The following is a 14,378-nucleotide window of genomic DNA, read 5'->3' as shown; positions in this document are numbered from 1 at the left end:
GCACAATTGGAAGAGTGTAGTCGATGTCACTGAACTGTGCATGTAGAAATTTTTGAAATGGTGTATCTTTGGCTATGTATATTTTCACCAAAAAAAAAGGTCGAGAAGGGAGAGGGTTGACATGTCGTGGGGTTGTTAACCAATGTCATAAAACTATATGTGTACTACTGTTTCATGAGAATCTGTTTGCTCTGTAAACCTTCACCTGAAGTCCAATAAAAAATTTTTTTAAAAAATGAGAAAAAAAAATGTAGGTGGAAAGCAGGTAATACAATTTTTCTTCCCTCTCTTCTAGTGTGTTTGGGCCAAGAGTGTCTGACCTGTAGGATTAAACCATTAAGATGTTTTGATTAAACAATGGTAAAGATGTTTTGATTAAACAATGGTTGTTTAAGGATAGATACAAAACGAACCATGTGTTGCTTCCCCAGAGCTGCCGTAATGAAGTACCACACAGTGGGTGTCTATAAACAAGAAAATTTATTGTCTCACAGTTCTGGAGGCTAGTAGTCAGAATTCAGGGTCATGTTCTCTTAGAAGGCTCTAGGGGAATATTCTTTCTTGTTTCAGCTTCTGGTGGCCCCAGGTATTCCTTGGTTTGCAACTACAGCATAACTCTGTGGTCACATGGCCATCTTTATGTCTCTTCTCCCTTTTACAAGGACATCCTTAGATTGGATGAGGGCCTACCTTATTCTAGTATGACCTCCTGATAGCATCTTCAAAGTCCCTATTTCTAAACAAGGTTATGTTCACAAGTACCGGAGGTTAGGACCACAAAATATCTTTTTGTGGGAGACACAATTAAATCCATAAGAAACTATAAGGAAATTAATCCCATGAATTGTAACTTTATGGACTTTACTCACAAGTGTTTGATTCATTGAGTGCTATTTAAATAAGAGCTTCGTACACTGTGAGCAATAACAAGACTTAACAAGGAAGAAACATGTCAATGACAAAGGTTTCAAGCCAGTGTCCGGAGACCAGAAACCACCCTTAGCTCAAATACTCAGTTAGTGACAGAGCTGTAACCATTGCGCTAGTGAAAATTTGTCCATGTGTATACAATGACAAAGCCTGAAGTATTTTATGATCTGTCCACTAACTTGACTGAATGAACGGGCATTTTAACACAGGGGGAGAGCAGCACATTTTATTCCTCTCAAACTAGTTTACCCCAGTCACTCTTAGAGAACTTTACTATATGGGCTTAAAAATAAATAAATAAATTCTCCATTGTCTAATGACTTTTTTTGTAATTAATAATATCTGTTGTATATTTTAATACTAACATTTATTACAACACAGATAATATACCAAAATTTTAATCTGATATTTCCTATTGATTCAAAAAGTTTCAGATTTTGCAAAAGGCTATAAATGTTAAAACCAACCTTCTTACAATCATAGAATAGTAGGTTTGGAAAATTGCCCTACGTAATTACTCATCCTAACCTCCTACTCATTGCAGTCATCTGTTTTGTGATACCTTGGTAGAGGGTCATTCTGATCCTGCCTGGATGAGCCCATTGAACTCAGTCTCCATACACAGCAAATCTATTCTTGATGTGCTCTCAGAGTTAGAGACCACGTTCTTTTATTGAGTTAAAATCTATCGCCTTGTAACTTCTGCTGTTGCCCCAATTTCCAAACCATAGAGCTGCACTGATTTAGTCCACCTTCCACATCGACACTCTTCACACATTTGGAGACAGCCATATAGTTCCCATTTGATCAGTCCAGTCTTCCCAGTGCATTTAGTCAGTTCTAATGGAAATTGATGATGTACATTCCCACTAATGTTATCAACTGTAAATGCCAGGGCCTGGTTTGAAACGGAATGTGAGGCTCACGCTGTTCATTGACTGGTGGACATTATGAATGTCAATGGATTGGTAGACTGGTCAGATAAAGTCAGAATTCTTAATCGCAGTTTTCTCTGGAAGTCCAGTTGGACACTTGCATAGTGATTGATGGAGAAGAGAAGACAACAATCTCAAACGGAGATTTGGAAATAGTTTCTGTGTCTCAGACGGTCAGCTGACACTGAATTCTGTCAATACACATTGAAGATTTACTGTGACTGAGATTTTTTTTTTCCTGTCAAATTTTTCTTCATTCTTTTCTTATCACTTACATTTCTCTCATATTTCTGTGCTATTGTAATTCCATTCCCTCTTTTGTATTAGATGTTAACTACAAAAACAGAAAAAATCCACTCTTATTATGAAATGAGGCTTTTACTTTCTCTAACATTTTTCCCTGTTTTAAATTTATGTCCCCATCTTTCTGTGTACAGTGAATCCTAAAGCCAACATCACAGATCTTAAAGTCTTAGACGCAAGAGGGTTATAATATGGTTCTTCTTATAACTGTGATGATTGGAATCTTAACATTTCTTGAGCAGTGCTGTATCAAGATTATTTGGAAGGAATTGTGTCTCTTGAACAGATAATTCTAATAGAAACGTGTGCCATATGTATGGTGGCATTTATACAATAAGTCCTTTATATATGTATATATTATATATACTTATTGTATATACAATATATTATATATCATGCTATATACTCTGGGGATATATATATACAGCCAGTTCCCTGGTTATGAGCTTCTGACTTACGGACAACTCATACTTGCCCTTTAATGTTATGTAAGTCTGCCCTCACTTTGAAACTATTGAACCAACCTCTACTGTCAACAAATTTTCATCACAATCACCTTCACTTGCTGCAAGTGTAGCTTTTAAATTATTTAAAAGGCTTCTAGCCTTTGTTGCACTAAAATAAGGCTAAATAAGATGGTATACACCTGTTCTGACTCACCTGCAAATTCGACTTAAAGACACAGTTAGGAATGGATCTTGTTTGTAATCCGGGGACTGCTTGCATAGCATGATATATAGAGCAGGGACAGATTACCCAATAAGAAAGGTATGCACTGGCCTACTTGTGCTTACTTACTAATCTGTAGTGCACAATTTCACCTGTTTTTCACCACATCAGAGATGTGATGAAGCCCATGTGAAACTGTACACTACAGATTAGTAAGTAAACACAACTAAACTCACGCATACCTTGCTTACTGTAAGCCCATTCATACTTTGCTGATGGGATAATCCACCCGAGTGTATGACTGGTATATATATATACACCTCCCCCAGAATATATAGCTACTATCACTTGTGTATTATATGTATGTATAATTTTGGGGCTTTGTTTGTTTCCCCATTTTGAAAGTGTTTTTCACCTATATTCTCATATCTCTGGTTATGACCATACAATGATATAATAACTAATTGTAAAGTGAAAAATCAATTGTCAGATGTATTATCTGGTACACAATTTTGACTTATTACAGATATTTTCATTTCACTAGGCTTAAATGACCAATTATTTGAGTGCTGTGTACTCAATGACTTTTCTTAGATGTCAGCTTAACTGAATAGGACTCTTTCTTATTTGCAGTGTGAGTAGCCTTGCTCTGTTTTTAACATATTCAATTTCTGCCCAGAATTAAAAAAAAAAAAAAGCAGTATGTTCTTGTTTATTCCATGCTGTTCCAGCAAAAATTCATTCTTTCTAACACAGTCATATAATCACAAGATGAACTAATTAATTTGTCATGTTCTATGAAAACAGCAGATTCTGTGACTGCCTGCACAGTCCTCAGTTCTTAATCATGGAATTATTCATTCAGTAGCAGCCAAGACTGGCTGATGAATAGCTCCACACATTTTTAGAATTATCTTCTAGTAAGCTGTCATTCTGCTTTCTAAATGTAAACTCGATAGTATGTAACCATGATGACTTTTTAGAAGTCATGATAAGGTGTATAACATGGAAAATTGTTTTTACCTGCAGTGGTGAGTTAAAACAGATGATTTCATTAAAGGAGGACAAACAAGATTTAGTACAGCTTGATGTTAAAAATTGTGATTTATCAGCCACAACCCAAAATGGGATGAATGGACTAATACCCTGGGGGATCATATTAAGGGCCTAAAATTTAACATCAACATATGTCGGAATTAGCAGGTAAAGGGAAGAAAACTCAGCAAGACAAAGAAGAAAGAGGTAAATATGGAAACCATGCTGGAGCTCCTCTTTTTCTCATAATATGGTACAAAAATAATAATCATACATTAAAAAATAGACGAATGAAGTTTAAAGTATCTTTCTGGAGCTCTCATAAAACTTAAGTTATTCCTTGAACCCTCAGGGAAAAGAAAGGACTCCCTTTGGTTAATCTGGTGCTATAATATGATGGAGAGAAAACTGAAGCTATGTTAGCACTGGCAGCATCATTGAGGGTCATGTACTAAGGACTTGGTGTTCAGAAAGTAAGAAAATAAAACACCATAACTTCTGAGGCTCTGATCCTCCCGGAACAATGGCTAGACTTATGTAGTGGAGGATAGACTTATTATATATAATATCTGCTCATTAGAAAAATATATGAGGCATACATAACCCACATTTCTCAAAGACCTTACTTGATCTAGCTCCTGCCTATCTCTCCTGCCTCCCTTCCTTCCACTTTACCCCTTACTCACTAAGCTTTGTCCATCCAAACCCAAAAACTCCATTGCCGAGTCAAGTGGATTCCACCTTAAGGCAACCCTACAGGACAGAGTAGAACTGCCTCATAGGCATTGCAAAGAGTGGCTGGTGGATTCGAACCACTGACATTTGATTAGCAGTCACGCTCTTAACCACTGCACCACCAGGGCTCCAAGTTCTGTCCATAGTGGCCTGTTGTTATCTGTTATCTAAACACACAAGCTTTAAAGACTGGCGCTTTCTTGGAAAGCTCTTCCTTCAGATTTCTGTATGATTGGCCAATGAGGTCTCTCTGCAAAGACCAGCTCCACAAAGAAGCCTTTTCTGACCACTCTCCAATCCCCATCCCTGTCCCTCTCTAACAACATCAACCTGTTCTATTTTCTCTGTCATACTAATAACTGTCTGAAATAATAGTAGTAGTATATTGACCATTTCTTCCCACAAACAAGACGTTCCATGATAGCAGAGACACTGCGTTTTGTTCCCATTCTATTTCAAGCACCTAGAACAATGTCTCATCCATAGTGGGTGCTCAATAAAAAATTGATGAATGAATTTACATAAGAACAAGTTCACAACAGAAAGAAATTATGTATCTATATTTTTCTCAGTTCAAGTTACAATGTTTTATTAAGAGTAAATTGTGTACGTAGTCTACTTTTTAAGTAACCAAACCCATTGCTGTCAAGTTGATTCTGACTCACAGCGACCCTATAGGACTGAGTAGAACTGCCCCATAGGGTTTCCAAGGATCTGCAGGTGGATTTCAACTCTAGAACTTTTCGGTGAGGAGTGGAGCTCTTAACCATTGCACCACCAAACTTCTTAAGAACTCACTACACCTGGGGATATTACACATCTGGTTTACGTTTACTAGCAGTAAAAAATAAATTTCATCTTAGATTTTAACCAATGAGTGTACAGATCCCAAAGTGTATAAAGTGCATAAAAATATAATATTTAATATAATTCCATCCCACAAATTGAAGCTCGGTGATCCAGAATTACCAGAATATTCATTACACATCACTCCAAAATTCAGGCTTTGAATTCAAAAGTAGGGAGAAATCAGATACAGATTCCTGTTCTTGCTATTAGACTGCGTTTTGCTGAAAGACTAAAAACCTGTTGCCATTGAGTTGATTCCGACCCAAAGAGACCCTATAGGTCAGAGCAGAACTGCCCCATAGGGTTTCCAAGGGGCGGCTGGTGATTCAAACCGCTGACCTTTAGGCTAGCAGCCGTAGCTCTTGACCATTGCACCACCAAGGCTCTGGTGAAAGACTCCTCCCCTTCCAAACAGAAAAACGGTGACAGAAGCCAGGGCTTTTTTAAGAATAGGTTTTCACAAGCATGGCTACCCGTCCATTCAGTCAGAAGATGAATAGCAGAAGGCAGAATAATGTTTGTATTCTTTCTACAAAGGCCTCCCACAGTGACACAAAAGTAATGGAAGTGTATTCATGATATCTCCCTCTCCACCGTGTCTGATTCTAGTGGGCTCTGGACTCTCTCCCTCAGCTGCAGAGGCCATTTTCTTTATTTTGAAAGTTAATTCTGCTCACAGCTGGAACTCAAAGCAAAAGTGAACACTACACAGAGTAAAGCTTTCTTGAATTTGAACTAGTAGTTCTTACAATGGCAGAAAGTAATATTGCTTAAGCCAAAAGGAACCTCATCATTTTGTTTAACATTTATAGGGCTTTAAAGTAGTGATTGTGGAATAACATTTAATGCATGCATAAGTATTACCTGTCTAGGGTGGAGTTGCACTAGGTCAAAAGAGGTCTGTCATTTTGTAAGAACACTGAAACTTTCATGTCCCTAAGGGGGAGGGAGAAATAGATATATATGTATATGTCTATATACCAAAATCTCGTTGCTATCTAGTCGATTCTGACTCATGGCAACCCTACAGGACAGAGTAGAACTGCCCCATAGGGTTTCCAAGGAGCAGCTGGTGGCTTCAAACTGCCCACCTTTTGATTAGCAGCCGAATGTTTAAGCACTGCACCACCAGGGCACTCCTATATATGTATATATATATATAGAGAGAGAGAGAGAGATACAATCATAATAAGAAGCTTAATAGATATGTTATCTCCATTCTTTCAACCACAAACACACTTGGGGGCTTCTTTCCCCATTAAAAGCACTAGTTACTGACCAGAGATGTACATGCATGTTAATAGGGAAAAAGGCCTGGTGAAAATCAGCCAGTGAAAATGCTATGGGTCACAGCTGTCCGATTCGGGCAGCAAGGGTCCCGTTCAGTTGTGCATGGGCTCCGCATGAGTCCGGGGACAACTCGACAGCAGCTAACAACAACTGGTGTAGTGATTAGCTTTTTTTGACAGCACTTAAAGAGTGTGTGCAGACTGAGTTTGAATCCCACTTCCAGAACTAAATTTTCAGTACAGTACTTCCATTTCATGGTTATTCACAATGATGTTTACATGATTGTGAATGAATCAGATTGCCACCTTTCAATTAAACTTGATTTGCCCAAGGGCCTCTGTAGAACTCTTTTTGCTACTCATGATATTGAAACAAATTCTAAATTGGTATGTGGTACTGGGATAATTGTGGCTTATAGCCACTCTACGCTTCATAGGCATGGGCCCTTATTTAGCTGTGTGTGTGTGTGTGTGTGTGTAAACATAGCTATTCAAAAAATTATTTCCTATATGTTCATTTTAAAATGTAAATCACATAATTTCTTTGTCTTGCTTAAAGCCTTCTAATGACTTCTTTACCATGGCCTATAAGTCTCTACCTAAACTCGTTCTACTCCAGTTAAGGTTATGATGATCAACTCAGTAGACAGGCTCAATATGCCAAACGAAGAATGTGTGTATCCTGACAATGGCCTAGCCCTAGCCCTAGCCATCAAATTAAAAGGGGGAGAGGGTTAATTAAACATGAAAAGCAACTCGTGTTCAAAACTCAAAAAAAAAAAATTATTGCCATCGAGTTGATTCTGACTCATAGTGACCCTATAAGGCAGAGTAGAACTGCCCCTTAGCGTTTCCAACGAATGGCTAGTGGATTCCAACTGTGGACCTTTTGATTAGCAGTCGAACACTTAACCACTGCGCCACCAGGGCTCCACTTCATGTTCAAGTAGTAAAATTTCATTACCCTTCTTCCCCAAAGCTCTTTCTTTGAAAGCAATAGACACATATTATGACTCTAAAATACGGAAAAAACATATTAGTGCTTAGGTAGTGCTGCAATTTAAGTTGTTCCTGGAGAAATTATTTGAAAATGTACTAAATGAGCACTGAGAAACAATATTGGCTAAAGATTTTTTTAAATAATATTTTATTGTATTTTAGGTGAAAGTTTACACGGCAAATTAAGTTCTCCTTTAACAATTTTTATACAAATTGTTCCATGCCATTGGTTACAATTTTTCCAATGTGTCAGCATTCTCATTTTTTCCATTCTGTTTGTTCTGTTTCCACTGATCTAGCTTCCCTTCCTCTCCTTGCCTTCTCATCTTTACTTTTGGGTAACTGTTGACTGTGCTTTGATTTCACATAGTTAATTGTTTAAGGGAGCACATTACTCACCGGTGATACTGTTTATTTTATAAGCCAATCTATTATTTGGCTGAAAGGTGACTGCAGAAATAGCTTCTAATTCAAGTTCAAAAGATATATTAGGGCAATAGTCTCAGGGGTTCTTCTAGTCTCCACCGGTCCAGGAGGTCTGGTCTTTTTAGGAATTTGAATTTTTTTCAACATTTTTCTCCCATTCTATCCAGGACCTTCTATTGTGTCCCTGGTCAGAATGGTTGGTAGTGGTAGCTGGGCACCACCTGGTTCTTCAAGTCTCAGGTTAGAAAAGCTTGTGGTTCATGTGGGCTATTAGTCCCGTGGACTACTTTCGTCTTTGAGCCTTTGATTTCCTTCATTCTCTTTTGCTCCATATGAGTAGAGACCAATCGTAGTATCTTAGATGGCCACTTGCAAGCTTTTAAGATCCCAGATGCCTCTCACTAAACTAGGATGTAGAAGATTATCTTTGTAAACTATGTTATGCCATTTGACTAAGTTATCCCTCAAGATTATGGTCCCAAGCCTTTTGACCCAGTAAACTAATCCTACAAGTTGTCCAGGAAGCCTCTATACCTTGTAAGTTTTGAGATTGGGAAGTCTGAGGCCTCCTACTTTGTTCTTCTTCAATGTGGACTTACCTATTTGTACTTCCTTCCTTTCCATATAAAATTAGAGATCAGTTTTTTCCATTTCATTAGAGAGTGTTGTTGGAATTTGGATAGGGAATGCATTATATCTATAGATTGCTTTTGGTAGTGTTGACATTTTCACAATGTTAAGTCTTCCAATCCATGAGCATGGAATGTCTTTTCATTTATGTAGATCTCTTTTAGTTTTCTGCAGTAGTGTTTTATAGTTTTCCTTGTATACGTTTTTTATATTGCTGGTTAGGTTTATTCCTAGGCATTTTATCCTTTTGGGGGCTATTGAAAATAGTACTGATTTCATGATTTCCTTTTCTTTTCAGAGTCCTCTTTGTTAATGTAGAGGAAGCCCCTTGATTGTTGTGTGTTAATCTTGTACCTTGCCACTTTTCTGAATCCTTCTATTAGTTCCAGTAACTTTTTGTGAAATCGCAGGGATTTTCTATGTATAGGATCAGATCATGTCATCTGAGACTAAGGATAGATTTACCTTTTCCTTTCCAATTTGGATAACTTTTACTTCCCTTTCTTGCTGAATTATGAATAATAGTGGTGATAAAGGGCATCCTTGTCTCGTTCTCATTCTCAAGGGGAATGCTCTCAATCTTTTTCCACTGAGAATAATGTTGGCTCTTGGTTTTACATATATGCCCTTAATTAGGTTAAGAAATTTCCCTTCTATTCCTACTTTGCTGAGAATTTTTATCAGGAAAGGGTGTTGGATTTTATCAAATGTCTTTTTTTTACATCGATTGACGTGATCCTGTAATTCATTTCCTTTGTTTTAGTCATGTGGTGAATTATGTTGACTGATTTTCTAATGTCGAACCATCCTCGCATCCTTAGTATAAATCCCACTTGATCACGGTGTATGACTTTCTTCATATGCTGTTGAATTCTGTCGGCTAGAATTTTGTTGAAAATTCATGAGGGATAGCGGTCTGTAATTTTCTTTTTTAGTGGTATCTTTGCCTGGCTTTGGCATCAGGGTTATGCTGGCTTCATAGAATGAATTAGGGAGTATTCCTTCCTTTTCTATGTTCTGGAATAGTCTGAGTAGAATTGGTACCAACTCTTCTCTAAATGTTTTGTAGAAATCTCTAGTGAAGCTGACTCAGCTGGGGCTTTTCTTTTTTTGGGAGGGGGAGATTTTTATGACCTCTTCAGTTTCTTCATTTGTTATAGGTCTGTTCAAATTTTGCTACCTTAACTTGTGTTAGTTTAGGTAGGTAATGTGTTTCTAGAAATTTCCTTTAGGTTTTCAAATTTATTGGAGTACAATTTTCTGTAATATTCTGTTATGATCCTTTTTATTTCAACTTGTTCTGTTGTAATGTCACCCATCTCACTTCTTATTTGGATTATGTGCATCTTCCCTGTTTTTCTTTTGTCAGTTTGACTAGTAGTTTGCCAGTTTTATTGATCCTCTCAAATAACCAACTTCTAGTCTTATTGATTCTTTCTATTGTTTCTCTGTTTTCTATTTCATTTAGTTCTACTCTGATTGTTACTATTTCTTTTTTTCTGGTAACTGTGGACTTCTTTTGCTGCTCCTTTCCTATTTGTTCAAGTTGTAGGGTTAAGTTATTGATTTTGGCCCTTTCTTCTTTTTTGATATGTTAATTTATTGCTATAAGTTCTCCTCTGAGTACTTATTTTGCTATGTCTCAAAGGTTTTGGTGTGTTTTGTTTTTATTTTCAATTCTAAATTTTTTTAAATTTCATTTTAATTTTTTCTGTTACACAATAGTTTTTAAGTAAGGTATTATTCAGTATTTTTTTTCTATTCTTTCTGTTACTGAGATCTAGTTGTGATCAGAGAAGATGCTATGTATTATTTCTATGTTTTTTAATTTACTGAAGCTTGCTTTGTGGCATAAAATATGGTCGATTCTGTGGAATGATCCACGTACATTGGAAAATAATGTGTACTGTGCTGTTGTTGGTTGATGTGTTCTGTATATATCTGTGAGGTCAAGTTGATTGATTGTGTTATTTAGATAGTCTGTATCTTTGTTAAGTTTCTTTCTAGTTGTTCTGGCTATCATCGAAAGTGGTGTGTTAATTCAAGAACCAGTTATTTTCTCCCTTGAATTTTTTGATGATAGTATGTGTTTTCACTAATGAGGGCATGTTTATTAAAGGACCAATTCAGAATTTTTGTTAAGAATTTTGGTACCAATTATCTGGGATAACGTGCCTCAGTGGACCCTGGATGATGTAAATCCCGCCGACATGAGTCAATGATAAAATTGTTTTTTAAATTTTTTAAATTTTATTTCTTGAAAATTTGCAGAACATGGGGTAAAAAATGAAAGTGCCTGGCAATGACTGCACATACGTTTTATTCTAGTCTTTTTCTTCTGAGGCTTTTTATTATTTTTCATGACACTTTTCAAAACATGGTACAATGCATTCTTTGTTACTGCAAAAGCAGTACTTACAGCCCAAATAAAGCCAAGGGATTTTTTGTATCAGGAAAATTACCACTACAATGCATTCTTCATTACTGCAAAAGAAGTACTTACCAGCCAAATAAATAAAACTAAAGGAATTTGAATCTCAGGAAGATTACCACTGCAGTGTATTTTTCATTATAACACAAGCAATACTAACAGATAAGAAACAGAAACAGCTGCCCTAGAACACTGCAGAACTTCTCAGAGCGGTGCATTCCATCTGTTACACACAGAAGCAATGACGGATCCCTAAGATAAAATGCGGGGTAAGAATAACTTATAGGAGTTCCAATCTCTTGAAAAGTACCACTGCAACACATTATTCCTTATTGGAAAGGTATAATTTACTGTTCAGAAGCTAGAAAAGAAAGGAGCCAGTAATACCTGGAAACAATGAATGATGTAAAGAAGAAATTGCCACTATGACTGAAAGAAGAGTGGCAATAGCTTATTCTCGTGATAAGTACATTATCAAGACAACTTAGTAACTGTAAAACATAGTGAGGAGGCTTATCTCATGGAAATAAAGGCAAATCTGTCAAAAGTTTAGAAAATTCACACATCCAGGAGGCATCCCTTAAGACAATGCTCAATCAACAAAAAATAAAAATTAGGCTCCAACTCAAGGATCTTGAGTTTCAAGCATTTCAAACGGCTCCCACCTTGAAGATAAATGCATTAAAACCATGCTATGTTCTTTTGAAAGAACTCCAGAGGCATAAAAAGTGGACAGGATACCATATGTTCTGTGGGTCTTGAAAGGGTTAAAGTTTCCCACTGTTATTATTAAGCAAAGATGTCACTTTGAGGACTAAGGTGTGCCTGACCCAAGCCATGATATTTTCAATCATCTCATATATATGCAAAAGCTGGACAATGAATAAGGAAGACTGAAGAAGAATTGATGCCTTTGAATTATGGTGCTGACAAAGAATACTGAATATACCAAGGACTTCCAGAAGAAGGAACAAATCTGTCTTGGAAGAAATACAGCCAAAGTTGGAAGCAAGAATGGCAAGATTTCATCTCACATACTTTGGACATGTTATCAGGAGGGATCAGTCCTTGGAGAAGGACATCATGCTTGGTAGAGAAGAGGGTCAGTGAAAAAGAGGAAGACCCTAGACAAGATGGATTGACACAGTGGCTGCAACAATAGGCTCAAACATAACAACAATTGTGAGGATGGTGCAGGACCGAGCAGTGTTTCATTCTGTTGTACATAGGGTTGCTCTGAGTCGGAACCATCTCAACCACACCTAACAAGAACAACAACAACTATTATTGTGGAACTGTCTATTTCTCTTTTCAATTTTATCAGAGTTTTATGTATTTTGGAACTCTGTCATTAGGTGCCTAAATATTTATTATGGTAATGACCTCTTGGTGGACTGACACTTTAATCATTATATAATGTCCTTCTTTGTCTTTAATAGTGGATTTTGATGCAAAGTCTATTTTATCAGAGATTATTATTGCCACTCCTCTCATTTGGTTACTGTTTGCTTGATATATTTTTTTCCATCCTTTGATTTTTAATCTATTTATGTCTTTGTATCTAAGGTGTGTCTCTTGTCAGCAATAAATTGATGGGTAATGTTTTTTTATCCATTCTGCCACTCTCTGTCTCTTGACTGGTGCATTTAAACCATTTACATTCAGTGTGATTACTGATAGGTATGAATTTATTGCTGCCATTTTGTTATTTTTTTGTGGTTTTAATTGTTTCTCTGTTCTACTTAATTTTCTGTGTTGAGTTCTTTTTGTTTGTGGATTTTCTTTTCATACCCTTCATTGTTGATTTTGTGTTTACTGAGTCTTTTTGATTTTCTTCTTTATTCTGGTGAGCAGATTTATTAATTTTCTTTGTGGTTATTCTGAAATTTACCTTTATCTTCCTAAGTTTAAAACAGTCCGTTATATTTTGATATCACCTTGACTTTCTCTCCATATGGAAGTTCTAGAACTATATCATTCATTCCCCCTTTTTGTTTTGAAGTTGTTATTGTTGACAGATTGACATCTCTGGTTCCGTTTCCAGTTTTGCAGTTTTATTTTACTTTTGTGAATTCTTTATCTGGGTTGGTATCTGATTGATGCTGTTACGTGTCTTAACCTCAGGTTGTTGTCTTATGTCATTGGTTCTCTGTCCAAAGGACTCCCTTTAATATTTCTTGTCAGATTGGTCTGGTTTTTACAAATTCTCTTTATTTTTGCTTTTCTGAGATTGTCTTCGTTTTGCCATCATATTTGAAAGACAATTTTTCTGGATATAGGATTCTTGGTTGGCAATTCTTTTCTTTCAGTGTTTTATATATGCCATCCAATGGCCTTCTGGCCTGCATGGTTTTTGCAGAGATCAGCACTTAGTCCTACTGGTGCACTTTTGTAGGTGATATATAGTTTTTCATGAGCTGCTCTCAGAATTCTTTTTTTGTCTTTGGTTTTGGAAAGTTTGATTATGATATGTCTTGGTAACTTTTTTTTGGAATCTATCCTGTATGGGGTTCACTGGACTTCTTAGATGGAAATCTTCTCATTTTCATGAAATTACGGAAGTTTTCTGCCAATGAATCTTCAAAATTTCTCTCTGTGGTTTTTCTTTTTCTTTTTCCTTTCCCCCTGTAAACTATTCCTCTTGATAGTGTCCCACATAACTCTTAGGATTTCTTCATTTTTCATCATTGTTTTTTCTGATTGTTCCTCAAACATATTAGTATCAAGAGATTTTTCCTCTATTTTGCTGATTCTTTCTTCCATTGATTAAATTCTACTTCTATGTTCTTCCATTGAGTTATCTATTTCTGATATTTTATTGTTAATCTTCTGGATTTCTAGTTTATTTTTGCATGGTTTCTAATTGTCTCTTTATTTTGTCATTTTGTTCCTGAATTCCTCTAGATTTTCATCTGTATTTTTCTTGGTTTCTTTGAGGATTCTAGATGAAAGTTGTTTCAATTCCTTATCAGATAGTTCTATTAACATTTCTTCCTCAGAAAGGTTTTATGCCTCTTTATTTTGCTAACTTGTTTGAGCCATCTTATCCATTTCTTCATATGATTTGTTATTATCTGCTGCCTCTGAGGCATTAAGGTGTTAATTTATTTATGTATATATTTCTTTATTGATTGTATGTATGCTTGT

The sequence above is a fragment of the Trichechus manatus genome, unplaced genomic scaffold, assembly GCF_000243295.1.
Source record: "Trichechus manatus latirostris isolate Lorelei unplaced genomic scaffold, TriManLat1.0 scaffold00102, whole genome shotgun sequence".
Classification (NCBI taxonomy): Eukaryota; Metazoa; Chordata; class Mammalia; order Sirenia; family Trichechidae; genus Trichechus; species Trichechus manatus.
The sequence above is the reverse complement of the archived record's forward strand: the minus strand, read 5'-3'. Positions refer to the sequence as shown.